This window comes from Lonchura striata, chromosome 4, assembly GCF_046129695.1.
Source record: "Lonchura striata isolate bLonStr1 chromosome 4, bLonStr1.mat, whole genome shotgun sequence".
Classification (NCBI taxonomy): Eukaryota; Metazoa; Chordata; class Aves; order Passeriformes; family Estrildidae; genus Lonchura; species Lonchura striata.
Genome location: NC_134606.1, coordinates 32,057,161 through 32,078,293, shown reverse-complemented (window position 1 = coordinate 32,078,293; position 21,133 = coordinate 32,057,161). Strand labels below are relative to the sequence as shown.

Sequence of the window (21,133 nt, the reverse complement as noted above, 5' to 3'; positions counted from 1 at the left end):
GTAGTGTCACATCTTGGCCAAGCCACTGTGGTAATTTATTATGTCCATTCTTATGTTGAATGAACTCAGGAACATGTCCAGAAATGGGGAGGGAAATATTATTATGCACCTCTTGGCAGACCCATGAGGTCACTTACATTGATGCCTTGGCTTGTCCTCTAGTGTATGGCCTCTGGTTTTACCAGCAGGGCTCAGCAGCAACAGCAGCTGCTGCCCATGAAGGAATGGGATAATAAAGGAGAAACAGTAAAGTGTCTGAGATGGACTCTCACCTTGAAAGGATGACCAGGTTTTTGAGGTGGTTAGATCAAGTAGCCAGGCTTCCATCATGAGATGGTACAAAATACGTCTTCTTAACATTTTAAGGCATTATGAAATAATGCCTTCCTTTCAAAAAGGTTGCAATCTTTTATTTAACAGCCCCTTAAGAGAAAGCTCTGTCTGAGCTGACAGTGGCATGATTGACAATTGGTGTGAGGTACCAGAGCTCAAAATCTTCCTTAAGAATTGGAATTTACAGGTTTCCACTCAACAAATAAGAGTAAGGCCCAAGAGGGGTTAAAGGACTAGTGAGCCATGTAACCATGATGCTGTATAATACCAACTTGTGTTTTGACAGACAATCCCCCTGAAAAGTGGGATTGGAGCCAAACAGTCTCTAGCTTGGCAGAGACAGATCCTAGCAATACATTTCATTCATGCCAAGCAATGTTGATTTGCTTTGGTTCACATTCATTTGTAAGCACCCTGTCTGCACAAAGCCCCAGATGGCCGCGGAGACTCCAGCACAACAATATTTTGATACAAACGCTCTTACAGAAGCTAACAGAGCCTGAGCTGGTGTCTAGGGACAACAGTCCTCACTAGTTAGGTGTTAGACAGGGTTTAGGAAGAAGCATACATAAAGGAAAGAAAATTCTTCAACTCAAATTGAACATTGATCCAAAATTGTTTGAGAAAAGATCCTCAACCACTTAGATTGTTCAAGAAATCCTCTTGGCAAAAACTGCCTCCAGTGTCCTTGAATTTATTTTTTTTTCCCCAGTCCTACAGAAATCACAAACAAACAATAGAAATGAAAGAAAATTCTCTGGGCTGACACCAATAGCTCCATCTGGCTTGTCAGATACACCAGCCTTCCTGGCAGTGCAACTCTATCTGTGCTCTTAGGTTCAGGAGCACATGCAAGAACAACAGCTGCTAAAATAAAACACCATTTCCCTTTTCCCCAGTGAACTAGAAAATCTAAGAGGAAAACTTGTCCTTCTTTGTCTTCTGAAAGAAAGAAAAGAAATCATAACATGACTCATTGACAACTTATAATTCCTTTTCAGTTCCTGTTCTCCTTCACACAAAGGAGTAGTTGAACACTTTGGCCAATACAGCCTGACTAGTTTAGTTGTTTCTTTTCTGTCATTAGAGAAGAATGCAGGCCACATCCAGACATAAAATCCTTGACCTGCTTGCATTTCTTTGAATAAGAGGGTTTGTGCCAGTCTGAAGTTTTAATTCTGCAGGTCTAAGGTTCTTCTTCTTCTTCTGCCCACCAAACCAAGATAAAAAAGTCACAGGTGGTGCTAGGCCCACTGCTGACTTCCACAGAAAACCTCTGGCAATATGTGTATCAGCCCTCTGAGCTCACAGAAGGTCTTACCTTGGTAGAAGTCATTGGCTGCAGAAGTTTTGTATCAGTTTATTTGCTACTGCCTTGTGCATTCTCACAAATGCTTCTGCAAGGGGGTGTGCATTAGGCAAAGCATCTGCTGCCCCTTCAGATCTTCCTGGATGATACTTTATGTCAAGTCAGTTATTTCTGTGATCTTGTGGTATGCAGTAGTTCATCCATGAGGAATTCAAGACAAAAGAAGGGGGTTGCTCTTGCTGTCAATCATGTACAGATAATAAAATCACACACTTGTTTGCTACAGAGCATTTCAAAGCCAGAAACTCCAGCTTTCCGGGAGGAAAGCAGAGATCTTTCACTGTTTGAGGCAAAGTTTTCCTCTAACTATCTGGTATGAGACTTGCCTTACTGAAAACATTAACGTGCTGAATAAGGAGTACATCAAAGTGGGACAGTGACCACCCTGATTTACAGCCAGGGGCTATTTAATGTTCTTTGAAGTGCTTCAGTTCAGGCAATTGTGACATTTAGAGAGCACCTCTCCAAATCTCTTACTCTGTCCTTCACTACAACAATCACAGGTCATATCAATAACTTTTCTATTTGAAGAATATCTCTTGGAGATGAAGAAATTCAATGAACTAGTGGAGACCCCTCACTGGCTCCCAGTTTCCTTGCAAGGAGCTGCATGTGCTTGGTACATGATTGTCAGCCCTGCTCTGTGAATGCTCCCTGACAATGGTGTCCTTGGGGAACAGGCTGTGCTTTCATGAAGTGTCACTAGAATGAACAAAGAGGGTGGCTCTTTGCACCATAGCACTATTTGGGTGTGCAAGGCCTTTTCCCTGGAGACCCTGACTGCTAAAATCATAGGTGGGACAAATTCACAGGAAGAAAGTGCACCCAGGGCTGGTAAACACAAACAGCACACACTCCAGCCATCCCAGAAATTTATGTTCTTACAGAGGGTGGAAGAGGAGTATTTAATCACTGGGAGAAGTTTTCAAGTGTTTCGCTTAACCCCTCTCTTAACCCAGTGTTATATGATCACTACCCAGACCTCCAAGAGAACCTTCTCTTAATGGCTTCTCTTGGGCAGTAATTGCAGCTCACTCTTGCCCACTTTACACAGATACCTGAACTGCTGCAGGGGCATTCATAGCTGAAAAGAGAAGAAAAGGGTTGGGGGGCCAGCAGCTGGGGGGATATGTCTCCAACAGGACTGAATCCAGTCAGCACTGCCTGATGTCAGCCCCCTATATCAGTGGCTGAACTTCTGCACACCTGAGGTGGGAAGGAGAGGATGCAAATTTCACTTCAAATAAGCTCCCAAAAGAGGCCCCTAAGGAAAAGCATGGCTAGTGTGGGTTGGAATAACAATTTTGACCTGAACCCTGCACAGTCACAGAGGGTTACGAGTTACTTCCGAGCAGTCGTGAAGGCAATTAAGAAAAAATAAAGAGTTCACCAGTGGGCTTAAACTCACTCCAGAGGGAAGCTCTGTCACTGAAAGATAGGTAGGAGCTCATGTCAAGGAACACTGGGAAGCCTGCACCAGCCAATGGTGGCATGTGACACAAGACCAGCTCCTCCCTCACCCCATGTGTCAGCCTGAGCACAGGACTGTCCAGCTCAAGGGGAGGGTGTCATTTTCTTGGTCTGAAATTAGTCTTCAGCCCTTCCAAAGAATTAGAGTTTTGCGTGGATATCAACCCATCTCCACCACCACTATTTCCCCAACATTTATAACTCACATCTCTGCAACATCACTACTTTATTAACCCAAGACTGTGCTTGTCTGAACATCGGTGTTCTGTAACACAGAAGTTTTTATCTCATTGAGGAGACCTTGTGCAATGCATTTCTCTGTTGAAATCAGAGAAGTTGAGTTTGCTAGACAGCAAAACCAGATATCACTCCTAAGCACCTGGATACTGTATATTCTACTTAGTCTATACTGTGTCGTCATTTCTCAAATGGTGGGGGACTGTGGTGAAGATTACTGCTGTTCTAGAAACTGATGTTAACATGTAATGGTGTGAGTGGGGAATGAAAACTTGGCAAGATAAGTGGGTTTGTGAAGATTTTTTAGTTTATTTAGTATAACAAGACAAAACTATAATCAACCAAATAAAGCAGGTGTTACTAATCCTGCTATGTTGTACCACTAACATGTTCCTCAGCACTTGAACTCAACACATCCATTCATATGGTAGTGGCTCCTCCAAGAAAACAACTTGGTATTTTGCACATCCACCAGTGCCTTGCACAGCAGTTCCTGCCAGTTTATGATCTTGCTTAAGCATCAGCCTTAAATGATAAAAGTATGAAATTAAAGTCTAACAATCTTGCACAATCTTACGGTCATCTAGTGCTAGACAAATGTAGACCTATTCAGCAAAGTATTTGGGTTTCAGATTTTCCCATTAAATGAAGGGTAATTTGAGAGGTTAAAATATCTTGCAAATAAGTATTCCAGTGCCTACTTTCCAAGAACAAAAAAATATTCTATGTTTGATTTTTCTGTTAGATTTCTACATGGAACACAAAGAGACTTAAAACATTAGCTTGAGCTTAGTATACCTACAAAGTAAACTATCCAGGTTTAGCATAAAATGTAATTTTAAAAGTAAAAAATATTTGGAATTTGACATCCTTTATAGCCCAGAGGTTACAGGGAGTTCAGCTTTAACTTTTGACATTAGTGCTTAAGAACTGAGGGAGTTGGGCTTACATCATGATCTAACAGAGAAACAGACCTTTATTCTGACAGTAGTTACTTAAGCTAGCCTGAAAATATTTATAATTAGGTGCCAAATGCTGAAATGCTGGCCTCTGACAGGCTGCCTGCAGCAAGCATGCCCTGTGCTGCAGAGAGTTTGCTGCCTACAATTGCCCTTACTTTTTTTTGTGTGCCACTGCAAATTGTCCATCTTGGCTTTCGTATTTTTGATCTCATCAGTCCTGGCTTTTCATTACTGTGTCTTATTCATTAGTAAGGCTATGCTGGAGGTTGAAATCCTTACCTGGAGGGCACAAATTAAAGTCTCAATTTTGCCCATTGTTCAGAAACTACAAGTGTCTGGTTCTCATCCTGCAGACTCCTGAGCCCCCCTGGGGAGTTTGCTCCCACAGAGAAGCTGTTTACAACCCAACCACTGCTCTGGGTAAAGAAATCTTCTCATTATATCTGTTTCCCAGCTTTGGGTGTTTCTCCACCAACAAGCTACAACGTCTCAAGCAAAGCCTTATCTACATCAGATTTTCTTACAGGTAAAGTCCCATCCCTGTCTAAGCACCATGGATGACGTCCTTCCCTAGAGGAAGGCACGGTCATATCTGGACATCAGGATCAGCCTTACATTCTCTCACCAGCTCTGTGCTCAGGTTACAAAACCCTAACATATTACCAATAGCTGGAGCTGGTCTCAGCCATGGCAGGAATCTTATATCTGAGAACAGGAGCTAGAAGAGCCCACAGTCCTGGGATATCTGATCTGATTTTCCATTTGAGTACCCAGATGTTGCCCTGTTCTTGCGAGAGTTTCAAAGTTCTCCTAAAAGTTTCTTACACCTTCTGATCTTTACATATATTTACTGCAGTTCTCACACACTGTTCATATAAACAATGATTATTTTACATTGTTCTTTGTCAGGGGAGAAAATTGATGGACTGTTAGTTTGACAAGTGTAGTTAGAGAGGTGGTAATTTCACCCTCCAATCCACTGTCACTTTTGCTATTCTATATAATAGTAGAGTCAGAAAATAAAATCTCTCTTTAGGTTCTTTTCTTTCCCCCTTTGCATCTAGGGTCAGTGTGTGAGTTATGTCATGCTGTAGTGTAACACACAGAGGTCTCTGTGTGAGACAAATTCCCTTGATTTCTGTCCTCATTACTCTTACTGCAAGTCAAAGCAGACTTCAGCAGGATTTCAGTGGGAACTGGGTGTTGCAGATAGGATGTTTCTTCTGCTCTGAATTCACTATGCCACATCTGCATCCTATTTCTGTTACCTTGAGTTGTAGCTTTGTATTACTGCTCTTCTCCACAGTACTGAGATTTATAATCACATCTTTCAATTCCAGTAGTGAAGACAGTCTGTCATTTGACATTCTTCTGCGCTCTGTCAAGGCCTTTATCATAGACTTGAGTGAAATCGTACCTTTCTTTTCCCTGAAACATGCCCCCAGTGTGGAGGTTCCTATTTAGTGCTCTGTAAAAATGCTTTTATCTTTCTATGGACATCCTGAAGTCAATATGTTTTCAATCAATATCACCATTTCTAGAAAGCAACAGTTCATGCTGGCAGGAGAAGCTGAAAACCTGAAGAGCTCCCACTTTCCTTTTCTCCTTCTTTTGTAAATTACTCTGGATTCCAGGGGCCATCTCCTACCTGTGGAGAGACCTCCCTGCCTCCAGCCAAGGGGATCCTGCTTGTCCTGCTGTTTTACATATCCTCTGGTGGCACAGCTTTTCCTCTAGCCCAGATAAGCCCATCTGGACACTGTCAAACAAGCAAAGGGAGAGCATGTGTCAAGTGTCTCTTGCATGTGTCAAGCATGTGTCATGTATGTGCACACTGTTGCCCCTTTTGCCTGAGTGCCACCACACTGGGCTGCTCTTGAGTGTTTCCTTCAGCTGTAATGACTCAGAGAAGTTAAAGCTGTAGGTAGTTTTATGGTTTTCTTGGAGAAGAAGCTAAACAAAGCTCTGATTACCTGAAGTGAAGAGAAATAAACAGTAGGAAGGCTTACTTCTTGGGCAACCATCATCCCAAGGGATCTCAGAAGTCAGAGTGCTTTGCATTCTTTCTGAGAGGTGCTTTTCTTCTGGTAGACCTCTAACATCAGCTGCCTGATCTATCACCTGTTTGGGGGCAAGGAAGGTTGTCATGAAGCCAAATCACTTCAGGCTCTTGTTTGCCCATACTGTTCCCTGTAGTTATACCTGAGGCTGGCACCGGGCAGGGAGGAGTGGGATGGGCTGGAAGGCACCACACTGACCACGAACAGACAAGCAGGTGAAAGTGTGCTCTTTCCTCTGCTCAGGATAACCAGTAAAAAATTTTATTTTTCATCCTTCCTCTTTTATCCCCAAAACAAATAGCACCAAAAAATGGCACATGCGTCTTGACAAAATGATGTGCTCTCACTGCCACATTAAGTAGGCAGCACAGAAAGCCACGGGAAAGTAGTTCATGTTTCCAAGGTTCATTTTCACCTTGTTTCCAGGGAGCCCTGTGCTGTGCCTGTGAGTGCTGGATGCCACAACTGTTTCCTCTGATACGTTGTCAGAAGCAGTCAGCCCCCATGCCCCACCATGCCTTTTGAGTGAAAACCCATTTGAAAAAATGGCTTCTTGTTTGCCACAGGTCAGGGCTGACCAGGACTGTGGTACTGGGTTCTGGGCTACATCCTGTTAGGCATGTCCCTGGCCACCTCCCATGCAGAGGGGTGGAAGAGCATGGCTAAGGCCACCTAGGCAGAGCAGAGGCAGCTGGTGGCCCGAGGTGGAAAGCACGGGCGGTTCCTCCAGCACCAGTCTGCTGGGGCAGCCTGACACCAACCAAGCTCTTTGCTCAGTCTGTTTTAATAGCATGTGGCTCAGCTTCCTGTGTTTTTCCTTCTGACATTATGCTTATGTGTTAATCCAGAGCATGGCAGAAAAAAATATCTGAGATTTCCTGCAGTGCTGTCAGCTGCTGGAACTGGACACCCTGTAATAACCTCCAGGGCCAGTGGCCCTCTGCCTCCAATTCCCAATAAGGACTTATTTTCCTTGGCATGTCCAACACATGCAAAACCTCATTCTGAGGGTTTTTCGAAAGAGAAAATAGGTGGCAAAGTGCTTAGCTCTTTCAAGGAAGTTTGGAAACGATGGAGAGCAACCATGTGAGCACTGAGTGTGGTTGTCCAGCTTCCAGCACAGAGTTGTAAATCACCTCCTGAATGGCTGTCACAAGCACACCAGATCACAACAAAGAAGCTATTTGTCTTTCATCAGGACTGCTCGTCCAGGATACAACACCACTGCTAATGCATTTAGCAGGTGCAAGAAACATTTGAAATGGATATCTTTTTTTCCAAAAAAATAAGGTTAAGAACTTGTTTGCTCTGCTTGTTTGGAGTTTGACTTATTTTGTTATACTTCTCCACAGCTGCAGTTTTCTCCACAAGCTGGAAATGGTTGCACCAGAGGCAGCAGAGTCTCAGGAAAAACAGGAATATTTCCAGTACTGCAGGCAGGGATTTACAACATGCTTAAGGGAGCATCTCAAACTGTGTCTTACCCTGGCTGGACTGGAGAAGTATTGAGGTTCCCACACCTGGGTTTGAAGCCCAAATCCAGGAGATGGTCCTTTGCATGTGCCAACATGCTGCCCTGCTTTGTGCACAGTACTGGAGTTATCCACTCCCTTTCCTGGGGGAAAGAGTCAGTGTAACTGTAGCTGACACCAGCTTGAGTCTCTCTGATGTGGTTTCCTCTCACCTGAAGGCCAGCATCTCACACTGCCCCTTGCCAGTCTCTGTGTCATTCCCCAGGCACTTCCTTGTGCCCAGCATCTCCAGCATCCTTCAAGGCTCTGGTAGGCTGGGAATGTGATTTCCAATTTCCATTCTCCCTTGGGAACTAGTATTGCACAGGGGTTAGGCACATCCCTGGGGAGTGCCACCCCCTGCTCATTCAGTCCTCATCAGCATAGCACTGCTGCCATGCTGGAATGTGCCACAGGAATCACCTGCAAGTGGTAGATTGGACCTATACTTTCTAAACATTAATTACAAGCATGTTATTTTAAAATGTGTGACATGAACATCTATCAGCAAGATTCTGGATGAATAGGAATTAAAAATACATTGCATGAGACATTAAATGTTTTCCTACTGATGGCATTTGAAGCACATCTGAAGCCAAAGAAACTGAAAGGGAAATGCTGCTCATACACCAGTGTGAGACATTTTCCTTAGAAAACTCTCTGAGAGTGGCACAGCATTGCTGCCACCAGCGAAATGGCAAAACTCAAAAGTGCCCTGGAAGCAAGTCAGCACTTGCAAGCAGCCAAAACACTGGAATGAGCAACTTCATCTATGGGATACTGATCAGAGGAACTTGGAAAAGCTCTTCTGAAGAAGAGAAGAGAAGCACCAGTCTCTGAACTAAGTTTCATTCTGGATAGCCCATAGGCAGAAACTCATGATTACTCATGCAAAGTCATTGTTTTTTACGTGGCCTTTGTGCAGCTGCTAGTATGCCTTTCCTCAAAACAAGAGCATTACATGGTTTTATGAAATGTGAAACCACAGCACTCACTCTAAAATAATATATTGTAAAAGAGTAGTAGGTTTTGTCTTCTTCTTAGGAGCCAACACATCAGATTTAATAATTCAGGTGCGGCCTCAAAACAGCCCCTCCTGCTGCAGTTTGCCATGGCAGAGGCAGTGTTTGCCCAAATGGGTACCTCCAGCAATAGCTGGCTCAGGAATAAGGCTCCTAGAAGAAAACTCTTATTCTCCCATTGCTATGATGGCCTTGGTATGGCACAGGGTTATGAAACCCCAAACCCTTGCTCCTACCCCTGATGTATATTGTCTGTGCTATGTCAGACCATTTTCTCCTTAGAGGATCCACCATCCAAACCCCCTAATATTGTGGCTGAGCCAGGAGGAAACCTGTCACTAAAGGATGCTTTCAGTGACTGCAGGGGTTTGTGATAGGCTTGTTCCTCTCCAGAGGTTTGTTTTCAGTGGCTGTTTCTCCATGCCAATATGAGGGACTATTTTGTCTTTAAATGGGCCAGAGTTTAATATAAGGTATCTCTGTGTACATTCTGAAGTTCAAGTGTGAGTACAGAGCAAACAGTTTATGGTTCCACAAGATTCCCTGCACCATCTGAACTAAAGTATGAACTCCCTGGTTGCCTGAAATGGGATATCTGATGGGAAATCTGACAAGAAAGACCACATATTTAAAGGTTAAACAGCAACAGGAAACTTCCTGGGGAAACTTCAATGGCAGGATGCCTGCTCTGTCAGGATGATAAGATCTGCTCCCTGACTCCATCTTGTCCCTTTTAGCAAAGTCAACTGCTGCATAAACACTATGGACTTTGACCAACAGGACCTAGGGAACCCTCTTGCACAAGAATCAATCCCAGTTTTCTGGAGAAAGTAGAGCACAAACATGTTTTCCTCTTCCTTCACATATTTATAAGCCTGAAGTCTGTTTCTGCAGCTTCAGATAAAATGCCTGTTATGACTTTTTTTTTTTTTTTTTTTTTTGACTGTACCTTATGGAAAGGTCAGAACAGATCTAAGTCAAAAATAGAAAAACACAGGTGAAAGGTGACACAGGATGATAACTGTCCAGCCAGTGAACAACTGGAAGACCCCAGACCCAAAAATAACCTTTGGAACAGGTACACAGACTGCAAGGGTATTCAAGCCCAGGGATTCCTTTGTTTGTGGTCCCTTCCCGTATCCACCAGGCTGAGCTGTTCCTACTGCTGTACCACTCAGTTATCTAATGTTCCCCCGTGCTTTAATCAGACACCCGGCGCTCTGCTACAGGAAATCTGGGGTAGAGAACTTTTCCTTAACAATATTTATTTCCACTTCTGAGCGCTCTGTGTTTATTTTCTTCGGTCTTTAATGGAGCAAAGATACTCGCGGGCTTATGGGTCAGGTCTCTAACCAGACTGAAAGTACTAATCCAAAGGAAAACCCTTTCATTCTTCCTTGCCGCTCAGGGCGGACGCGCCGGGAGGGCGGGCGCTGCCGACGCTAGATGTCAGCGCCAACACGCGGGAGCGGCTCCGCGCTGCGGGCGCTCCCGCAGCCGCGTGGGGAGAGCCGCGGAGCCTCCAGCCCGGCGGGGAGCGGGGCTGGAGCATTGCCACGGCCACGGGGAAAGGAGGCTGCTCTCCCTCGGCCTTGCACAGAGTCCCTTTTTAAATAAACACGCCTTTTTACATTTTAAGGGGTGAAAACTTTCAGCCGAAGTTCCTGCCCTTGTCCCAGGCGTGCCAGAAGGCAGCTAGCATCTCCTGGAGACCATCAGCTGCACCTTCCCTGCTCCCCGCCGCCCCAGGCTGAGGCTGACCTGCGGAATCTGCCAGGGAAGGCTGACAGGGCGAGGTTCCATGGCCATTGAGAGGGAAAGCAGCTGAGATTGCTGCCTTGAAGAAACCACGAGCTGTGGGCTCTCCTGGGCTCAGACTGACATGGGGCACCTTGGGTTTTACAGTGGGTGAAAGCAGTGGCAGGGAAACAGCACTCACCAGGGTACTTTTTGCAGGTAGTTTAAAGCTCCGTTAATGGCTTTTTTCTCCTCACAGCATTGTTGTCCCGGAGTGTTTAGCTCACAGACACCAGTTACCAAGGTTAGTATTGATTGAAAACCCTGAGAGAAAAACAGAAAGTGCCCAGTGAAAACATAGCATTTCCTCATATTTCCACTCTGGGTACAGAGGCAATTTCCCCTTTCCTTGTTTAGAAAACAGCCTTCCTTCTCCATTTCCCTCTCATTCTCCCAACCTCACTCTCTGGCAGGCCAGCCTGGCAAGGGCTACAGGCTACCAAGGTGAGATGCCCTTGTGGAATCCAGGGATTAAAGGCTGGCAGTTAATACTTGCTCCTTCACCTCTGTTCCTGCTTTTTCACTTAAAAAAAAAAAAAAAAAAAAAAAAGTGTGAGAGTTTCCCTGCCACTGCCTGTCTTTCCTTCTGTCTTGTTATGCAATGATGCAATGAGCGGCATTCAGAAATCTCCCAGGCAAAACCCAGCAGAGTTGCAGCTCCATAGGATGCAGTGTACTTCCCATATGCTTCTTTGGGACATCCCTGGCCTGTCAAGGGTTCACCGTAGCAGGGATGAGGTTCCTGCATCTGAACTGAACTGCCTGGCACAGAAAGTGCTCAGGCATCCCTGCACCCAGGCCTCCAGCTTCCTTGGTGAATTTGCCTCTCATGGAGACAAACCTAGAGAGACCTTCAAGGACCCACACTTTTAAGAACACCTCTTCTTTCAATGAAGGGATTTTCAGCAAAGCAAATGCAAACAACTCTGGGTCAAAATAACAAGTATTTAAGCTGCTCCAGCCTGGCATCTTGCAGTAGGTAGCCTGTTCTGTTGGCTTAGCTGCTCAGTGAGATGTGTTTCATTGTCTGAACCACTTCCTTAAAGAACTAGATGAGCGGTGGATACAATTTGTTCTTCATTATTGCTGGGGGAAAACACAGTAGCATAAACAACCACATGCACTGGTTTGAGCAGTGACTCTTCAGCTGCTGGTCCTCGGGTCAGCTGTGGCAAGGCTGAATTGCAGGCAGCCAGTGTGGAAAAGTGTGTGTGCCGCCAGGCAGAGGGGGTGCTTGGATTTTATTGGCTTAACATCATGCCTTTCCATGGTTTGATTTTTTTTTATTTTTCATTTCCTTTACGAAGCTCTTTTCCTGGCCTAGATCCTGGCAGCACTTCATTACACAACAACAGTTGCCATGGCCACTGAAGTGGAGGCAGCAAGCAGCACTGCTGCAGTGCTGGCAGGAGCTGCTGTGGCTCCCCGGGCACACAGATTCCTGGTGCATGGGAGGTGGGTGCATGAGCGTGCAGGTGAATGAATGCACTGCTGCATGAGTGCATGGGGGTGGGAGTGCATGGATGCAAGGGCAGACATCCCACAAAGGGCCAGCATCTGGGAGCAAGTCATGCCTCACAGAAAAGGTCTGCTGTGAATGGGCTGAAATATTTTGCATGGGCTCAGTATGGGCATCTGCAGCTTCATGCCTGCTTTAGAAATAGGGATGAGTGCTGGAAAGGGAGGGGGTGGAGCTGCAAGGATGCTCAGCACACTGCCAGCTCTCTGTGCATGTGCAACCCATGAAAGTGATAAAAAAAAATAGGCCCTTAGTAGTTCAAGAAGTGGGCTACTCTGAAGAGGCAGCCCACCCCTCCTGTTGGCCTGCTCTCCTGCTGTGCACAGGGCTTGTGAAGGAGTGGGAGAGATCATCTGAAACTGTTGGGGCCTACTGGTCTGTTGGTGCACTGCAGGTAATGCAGCCAAAGAGGAAAGCAGTGCCCAGCAGCTGCTGCTCAGGCAGCTGGAAGGAGCAAGTGAAGTCGTGTACAGTGCACACTGGAGCTGGCAGCACTCAAAAAAGGGATTCTGGTATGTGCCACCAGATCAAGGTGTTTGCTTCTATTAACTCACCTCCATGCAGATGTATTGAAGACCCCCACAGAGAATCTGCTGATGTGAGTTACTTACAGCAACAAAAAGCTCTTGCTGTGAAAATTGCCAACCACTGTTTCTTCTTCATCCCTTCTCTGCTGGAGATACTGGGGCAGGAACAATGGCAGCAGATCTGCACTGGCCACCCAAGCTCACCCAAGTTTGGTGTGCACTTCTAGCCTTGAAGAAGTGAGGATTTAAATCCACCATGCAGGGGGCTGCCAGTGGAGGGAGGCTGCACTGCCTTTCTTGCTGCTGCTCCTGCTGTAGCTGAGATGCAAGAAAAAAGGACTGGTAACTTAAATCAGTATGGTGAGACCAGCTAGAGTTAATTTTGCAGAGCTCTTAGTTACTCATGGCATATTACTTTTGTTTATATTCTGTTCTATAAAACTAAATAGTTCCTCTCAGTTGTTTTACAGTCTCTAAAGAGCTCTAGCTCATTTCTCATCCCATTTTACATTTGTTTGCTTGTTTCTCAAGCCAATTCTTCCAGTGTCTCCTAAATCATGTCTACTGTTGTCTGAATCCCTTCCAGTTTCTTGCCATCTGCTCAGCGCCAAAATGAACAAAATATTCATGGTTCACAGCAATATTCACAGTGACACAGAAACAGGAGCCTTGTGCATCGGAATTTCTGGGCCTCTCCAGCCAAATAGCATAAAGATTAGTGCCTTTGTGGCTATAGTGACTGTACCTTTTTAAGCTTTTAACTTACAACAAGTACATAGGATTTCCTTGGATCAGATTTTAAATCCTCCCCTCCCCTTCCCCTCCCCTTCCTTCCCACCCATTCTTTTTCTGGAATCCAGGAGTTGCACTTGTTTTGAGTTAAGAACCCACAAAGGCAAAGCTTTAGATATTAGCTCATTGCCTGTTATGCCATTCCTGATCTCTGCAGCATGATCCCTTACTCAGGCAGTGGTATTGTGCTCTTCAGTCTCTTAAATGTAACACTTTTTCATGGCTTCAGCCATACAGTGCCCTGAAATCTATCTCTGACCTCTGTGGTTCAAAAATCCTTGTGGAACTTTGAGTTGTTCTGGAGTCACATGGGGTCCTGGTTTGCTGCATTTCATATGTATTTTGTTGTCAGAGTCCCAAGAGAAGATGTGCCCCTTACAAAACCCTGAGCAAGTCACTTTTTTGATGTGTTGTCAATCACATTTTACTCTTCTCAGATGTCCTTAACATAATGTTCTCAAAAATCAACCTAGCTGTTCTTGCCATTCATCATTAATTCCTGGAAACTTTTTCCTTTAATCCAAGAGTGAGAATTCTCCCCAGCCTTTCCATGTCCCATTGTGTTGTGAGAAACCTGCTCCAGAGCAAGACAGCCTGTTGTCAGGCTCCTGATCACCACAGCACCTTTCCTGGGAGGATGGAACACAAGCCTTCAGACATCACTGCTCTTACTTCAGTCAGCCAGGTCATATTCTGTAGATGAAGCTCCTCAGCCACACCAACCCTCACAATGTGGTGTCAGCTTTTGGCACACTTTGTGGCAGGGAAAGGCTGACCTATCAGACACAGCAGCTTGGAGCCATCCCTTCAAGACACACTGAGCAAAAGCTCCAGATTTTGCTTTTCTGGTAGTTTTGAGTTTCATAGCTGTTGCAACACCAGGCAGAATTCTCTATAAATGCTACTGTTTGCTGTGTCTAATTTATTTCACAGCAAATAAAAGTGCACACGATAGTTATCCATTCCCTCAGAGAGTAATATAAATTCTTGAGCCTTTCCCTCACTTAGCCAAGACTTTTCCCCTCTGTTGCTTTAAGTGTGACATTTTTCTCTGAGGTAGGTGACTTTACAGCTCTGTTGGCTAACCTTGGTAAAAACCTTTTCCCAGAAGTTTGATGATGATTCACTGGCATTATTCAGAGCACAGATTCTCCTGTTTAAGCAACTCACACAATTTCTGTCAGCAGCATGTCTGAACACCAAAAATTGCCAAGTGATGACAAGCCTGAGAAGGGCTGGTGTTGGCAGAGCAAAGTTTTTTCCTGTCATGTTGAGGTTACAGATACTTTAGTGTGTCTGTTCTGGATGCATAGCTGTAGATCCCCTCAGGAAGCACTTTTTCTCCCCTGTAAGATCATATCAGAAAGAAGTATTGATCAGAATAACAGTGAAGAGATTAAAGCTGTATTGCAGAATGGGGTGTTGAAAGAAGCCTCAAGTGAACATCTGCTATTGTATTCAGGTCCTGCAGTCTTCTGCTCTTGTTTCCTCCTGTCTTCAGCTTGGCAAGTGAAAGCGAGGTTCAGTGCAAACATTAGACACTTTGTTCCACATATAGCTTCACATGTAGGTGGGGAAAGGGCCAAGGCTGAATTTGTTCTCTTCTAGTCTCTATAAACAACCTGAACATCTTGCAGCTGTCAGAGTACAGGCCATCACATCTCATAAACCATCTGCAAAACTTTATGTGATATGGAAGATAGAAAGAACAGGCGGTGTCTTGTAAGTTGTTCTCATTAAAACATCTAATTTAAGTCAGTCTGATGCAAAGTTCAGTTTTTCCAAAGTGTGTACTGGTTTTTGTGTATGCCAGTGGGTCATGGGGTAGTCTCACTCACACTCACATGGTAAAACAGGTACCCTCTGATAACCTTCCCATGGGAACATGCATTGCAAGAATGATCTTAACACTCTCAGCCTGCTAGGGAGTGACAAGTAAGACAACCTTGGGCTGTGGGACAGTAACTTGGTTTCTGCAGAAGTTTGAGCAGCACAGCCTGAAACCAGAAATGGTAAAAATGCTTTGGTGGAGAGGGGGATGGAAATGCCCCCACCTCAGGGCAGCCATACCTGATTCTTCCTTACTCCTCATCTGAGGACTCCTGGAGAGGAGTTGTTGCTGCTGGGGCTGTCTCTGCTTCTCAGTGTCACATTAATTTCTGTATATTCTGGTCCAGGCCGTGGCACACCTACTTTGCATCTAAATCCACTTTGCCAAAGAACTTGCAGTAGTGCAGATCTCAGTGTTTCTTCTTCCCTCTACCCTTTTGTTAGAGATAAATTTCAATTCCAGAATATAGGCGAAACAAATCCACAGCAGCAGTTTCACTGGCACCCTTCAAAGTATCTGCAGAAACTAGCTAGAAGAAGTTGCTCAGTTCATGGTCTACTGAACAAAGCTCTTGCCTCCATGACTGTCACAGCCAGACTCAGACACACATCAGGGGATGGGAAGCTTGGGCTGGCACCAAGAAACCTATTTTTAAACTGTCTCTGCTGCATAACATAATATGAGATTAAACTGCATGATGCCTACTCCCTAATTGCTTAGAGTGATGCCACAGGAGGGCACAGGGGTGGGCCTTGGGGTGTTCTGCCACCCCTGCATCCACCCACTGCCTCTGAGGGCTGTGGGAGCTCCATCGCCTCTGAGCTTTCGGGCATGGTGACAACAGTCAGACTTTCAGGCTCTGCCCAAGAGCAGGTTTTTCACTTTCTAAGGCATGCAGTGACTTTTCAGCAAGGTTTTCTGCATGGCTTGTACTTTCTAAGAAAGGAGCTGAAGCGAAGCCCAAGAGTCAAGAAGCAGCTCTGTTACTTGCCCCAGGGACAGCAGCGCTATGTACATGCCCAGAAAAAATCCCTGCAGATCAGATAGAGATGTAAAACCCCATCAAACCACTTGAGATAGGGAGTGAGAGGTTTTTTTACATGAACAACTTGGATGAGATCTCTTTTAAACTTAGCTGAAATGAAAGGAGGTTGGGGAGTTTTTTTATTGCTACTAGAAGCATTTTTCAGTCTGCCCTAAAAATGACATGAAACTCCAACTTCAAAGTAGTTTATTTACAGGCTTGGATTTAAAGAAATCTCTGTGTGAGGGGGAAAGCTTATTCCTCAACCAGCAGGCAGAACTGGAGCTGAGGGAATGGCTGATGATTCTGGCTCCTTAGGTATGAATTAGGTGTGATTGCTGTTGGTAACAACAGCCAAGAGTAAATATTTGGGTGAGGGAGCTATAACTAGGCATGTCATCTAACCAATCATAAGCTGGGTCTGGACATCAGAAGAGAAGAGATTTGTGTCTATCTTCCCATGCATACTAGGGGGATTAAACTGCTTTTTGAAACAAATAGATGATATAACTGCTTTAAAAATTTATAAAAAGCCAATGTGGCAGCATACTTGGAAAGCTAAAGATGGGGTAAGGCAGGGCCTTATGGTGGTATGACCTTTCATGGAACTAATAATAAAATTGGGGTTTTGGACTGACATACACTACTGTCTATACCAGCTAAGGGGAAAGAGTTCCAGGATAACATCTGGAACTCTGACCTGATGAAAACAAATCAGCAGAATTTTTCACATATACTTTCATATAAATGGAGGCAAAACTGTGTAAGAACAAGGCCCCAGGGCCCTCAGCTGAACACACCAGATGAAGCAGGTTGTATCCCATGAGGTGCTACCGCAAAATTGTGGGGTTGGACTGACACCATGCTCACAGAGGCACCATCATCTCTGCCGTGCTTGGCTGCCTATATCTCTCTGTGTTCATGTGTTTACATTTCCGTTTAAATTTACCTGCAGTTCTGATTTTTCTAGAGTTTTAACAGACTTTGTTTTGATAGATAATTGCTACAGTCCTGCCATATATTTTAATTTTGAAATTTATTAATCTGCTCCCAGCTATAATTCCATCTTAGCCTAGTTTTGTTTAAGAAATAGGAAATGTTTTCTTATTCCCAGAGCAACAGATGTGAATATCATCCTGAGGATGGGAAGCTTATCAAGTGCCCAGTACAGTATTTTTCAATGTTATTTCAAGAAACTCTTTATCCTGAGTCTCTCTGAGAGGAGACATTGCTTTTTGATCCCTGCATCACAATGAAGTTTTACTTTATGTAAGCTGTGGAGGAACATGCCATAGTTTCATTTATTTTCCCATGGAAGCTGTAAATCTGTGCATCTTTCATGGATTAGTCATATACACTACAGAACAGAATTCTTGTGGTAATCCCATTTTTTTCTCCTTTTGTAATCTGAAAAAAAAGGCTGCCTCTTCTGATCAAAATTGGTTTTGATCATGTCTGGGACATGCAATGATAAAACAAGAAGAAATATCAGGGTCCTTTTCACACTGGAGCAGAGTGAACAAGTGCCTGGTGGTACCTGTGAGGTCACTGGTACCTGCAAACATTGTCTTCCTAGAGTTTAATAGGATTACAAGCTAGATTTGCACTAGAGTTGATGCTAAAATCTTTCTGACTTGCCATTCAACCTTACCCCTACCCACTTTTGGAAGCCCTACTGAGTGTGAGTTCCCACTATGCTGCTCTCAGCCTTCACAACTCAAAATTCTATGAACCATTCATCTGAAGATCAGGCCCATATTTCTACTGTGCCAGAGTTTTTTGAGAGATGCAGGCACTGAAAAATAGTCAAGGTGCTGTTTCTTTTTTGGGCTAGGATAAGTATGTGATATGTCATACTAACCACAGTGGGTGTAGAAAGCTGCTCCTAGTTTCATCTAATGCTTCCCTAGTAACTCAGAAACTGAGACTTTAATACTTTTTTGCTAAATTTCACTCTAGAGATAGTCTGAGATTTCCCTCCGCATTAGAAGACACCAAGAGAATGTTTCTTATAATGCCAACTGGTAATTAATACAAATTAGTGACAGGAAATACGGAGCTGAAACTTTTGCACTGAATCAAGCCATGCCTCCACAGACTGTAGCATAGGAACTGCTCACTGTGAAGTTAGGAAGTTCAACAGCCTTTGCTAAAAACAGTCCTTTTTACTTAACTTTCGCTTCTTCTCTCAGTTTTGGGCTGATGCGATTCCAAAGAGAAGTTCCTGTTTCTCTTCTCTCCTCTCTCCCATTCAGCAGGCCTGTGCAAAGGGCTGGAGGGAAGGAGGGTGAGCGTGCTGTGCCTGTCCCGTGCCGTGCCCAGGCAGCCCCTGCACTGAGCAGCTCCAGACACGGGTGCTGGGAGAGCTGAGCCCTGCTGCCCACCCTTGTGCTGGCCCTGCCCCGGGAGCCAGCACACAGCCTGGGAGAGCTGCTGTTCAGCGTGCTCCTTCTCACTGCCAGCTCCCAAGGACACAGGGCACAGACACCACGGCCAGCCTGGCTCGGCACATGCACACCGCTGCCAAGGCGAGGGTGCGTGGTGGCAGCTCTCCCCGCATTTGTGAGCAATTCCTGTGTAATGAAGCAGCATTTCATCCACAACTGCTCTGAAATGGTCAAAGTATTGGTGAGGCAGTGAGATTAAATAAATCTCTGCTTAAACCTGATTACCTGTGTTTATTTCTTTGAAAAGCCTGTGAATAAGAAGAAAATAATTGGATTCTGCCTGGTTTGTGGGGAAGCAGGTGGCATAGCAGTTAGAAAATCCTGCCTAAAAGCTTCTCAACTCAGTGGCCACTTTCACTCAAATAGGAAAGAAAGGGTAGCCCAAGAGGACAGAAAAACCAGGCAGTACTACCTTCCTCTCCTCCCCCTTCCCATCCCTGTCAAGGCTAGGCTTTTGGCTAAAGCTTATGGGGTTCCGCAAGTACAGGGTGCCATGTGCAGCCTGTGACTGACAACAACACTTGTTTCCAGGCCCGTTTTGTCACCAAAGAAATTTCTCGGCTATCTCTGCTTTCTATCAGGTAGTAAAAGGTGGGGAGAGCCTGCTGGCCCTCCCGCTGCAGGGACAGCCTGTGTGCAGGCACAGGCATGACCGTGTGCCCCCCATGCCCGTGGGCTGCCAGGGGAAGGGGCTGCTGCAGGCTGGCAGGGTGCTCAGCACACACAGCTCTGCTCAGCACGGCGCTTTCTGCATCCGGCAAAGTGGGGCCGAGCTGTGGCCACAAGCGTCCTGCAATTCCCCCTGAAAGAAAGTAACACTCCTCAGTAAAAACCAGACAGTGGTCTGAAAGAAAATCTTTTTTTAAGAACTCAAATATATGTTTGTTGATTGCACACAGTGGGCTATTTTCCTTGCATAATTGGAAATACAGATGTTCAAGACATTTGCATATGCTGTCTCTTTGCAGAGTGACATAGCTCATGGTTGGGCAGGGAGCACAATGGCAGGCAGCTCCAGATTGCTTCCAGAAGCAGCAGGGATGGGTTACACAGTGGCTCATGCTCGGCTGCTCAAGTTTGACAGTGCTGCTTGTGCCAGCTGATGCTCCCTGACCGCCCTTCTCCCAGGAGCACTGCTGAGGAAGGACAACTGCTTGTCTCCGTTTGGTCACCCAGGGACTCGGCAAACCCAACTGTTGTAGGTGTCATTTGGGCTCCACCAGTACTGTGTGCCCAGAGAGTCTCACTGAACACTGTCATTTGCTAACATGCTTGTCCAGGTAACACCACGTGAATTCATGGTTCTGGGAAATGGGAACATGTAATCACTTTCCTAGCCTGTATATCTGACAGAATCAGAATGCTTGCTTTATGGTTAAATTATCAGTCAATTGCTCTGAAGCAGTTGAAGAGCAGTATTTTTTTACACAATATATATCTGGATGAAGAAACTCATTGCCAGGGAATATCAGAGAGCCCATTTGTGCAAGGTGTGTCCATTGGGATCAAATAATCATTCAAATACAACCTCCAGCTCACAAACTCTTCAAAATGCTGATCAGCAAATGGCAGGGGGTTTATCAAGGGCAAATTCACTCTGGCAAGGCAAATTCCCTTGCCCTGGCTCCAATAATCTTGTCCAAATACTTATCCAAAATCTCAGAGACAGGATACTGGTCCATTCAGGCCAGCAATCTGACGCACATCCCCCATCCTCCTGTTGTAAAAACTACGGCATGGCTGTAATAATTAATCAGCTGGAAACAGCCCAAGCCCAAAGAACAATGTCATGGCACTGAGTACATATTTACTCAGTTAGGGAAAGCAATGAAAAAAGGAGTTTGACTCCAAGCAGAGCAGAAACACCTACCAGAGATATACAAAAGCAGAATGAAAGTTCAGGCTCAGTGGAAGATATGGCTGGACTTTTGCAAAACTGCTGCCCAATTGCGACAAAAATGGAGTTGACCTCAATGCTGTTGGGCAGTACTGCCCATCTGACAGTAACTGCACCCATGTTTGCAGGAGACAAACAGTTTGGCAGGATTTTAAATAGAAACAGGGTCAGAGACCCCATTAAAACATTTCATTTTTTGAAGAGTTTCTGAAATATTTAAACAGGTTTTTTTTGTAACCATGAAGGTAGGCAGCTTGGGAGCCAGGTGGGCAAGCTCTTCCCTGGATCCTGGAAAGCAGAGGTGATAGACAGTGTGGGATTCCCATTGGAGAAGC

General features: G+C 45.0%; 1 long non-coding RNA gene across 1 annotated transcript; it reads right to left on the bottom strand.

The window, feature by feature from the left end:
- Positions 1 to 3,694: 3,694 nt before the first annotated feature.
- On the bottom strand, positions 3,695 to 6,123 carry LOC144246123 (uncharacterized). Its single transcript, XR_013339807.1, has 2 exons — positions 6,020 to 6,123; positions 3,695 to 3,934 (listed from the first exon to the last, which is right to left on the bottom strand). It is a non-coding gene; the product is annotated as an uncharacterized LOC144246123 (long non-coding RNA).
- Between the last annotated feature and the right edge of the window lie 15,010 nt (positions 6,124 to 21,133).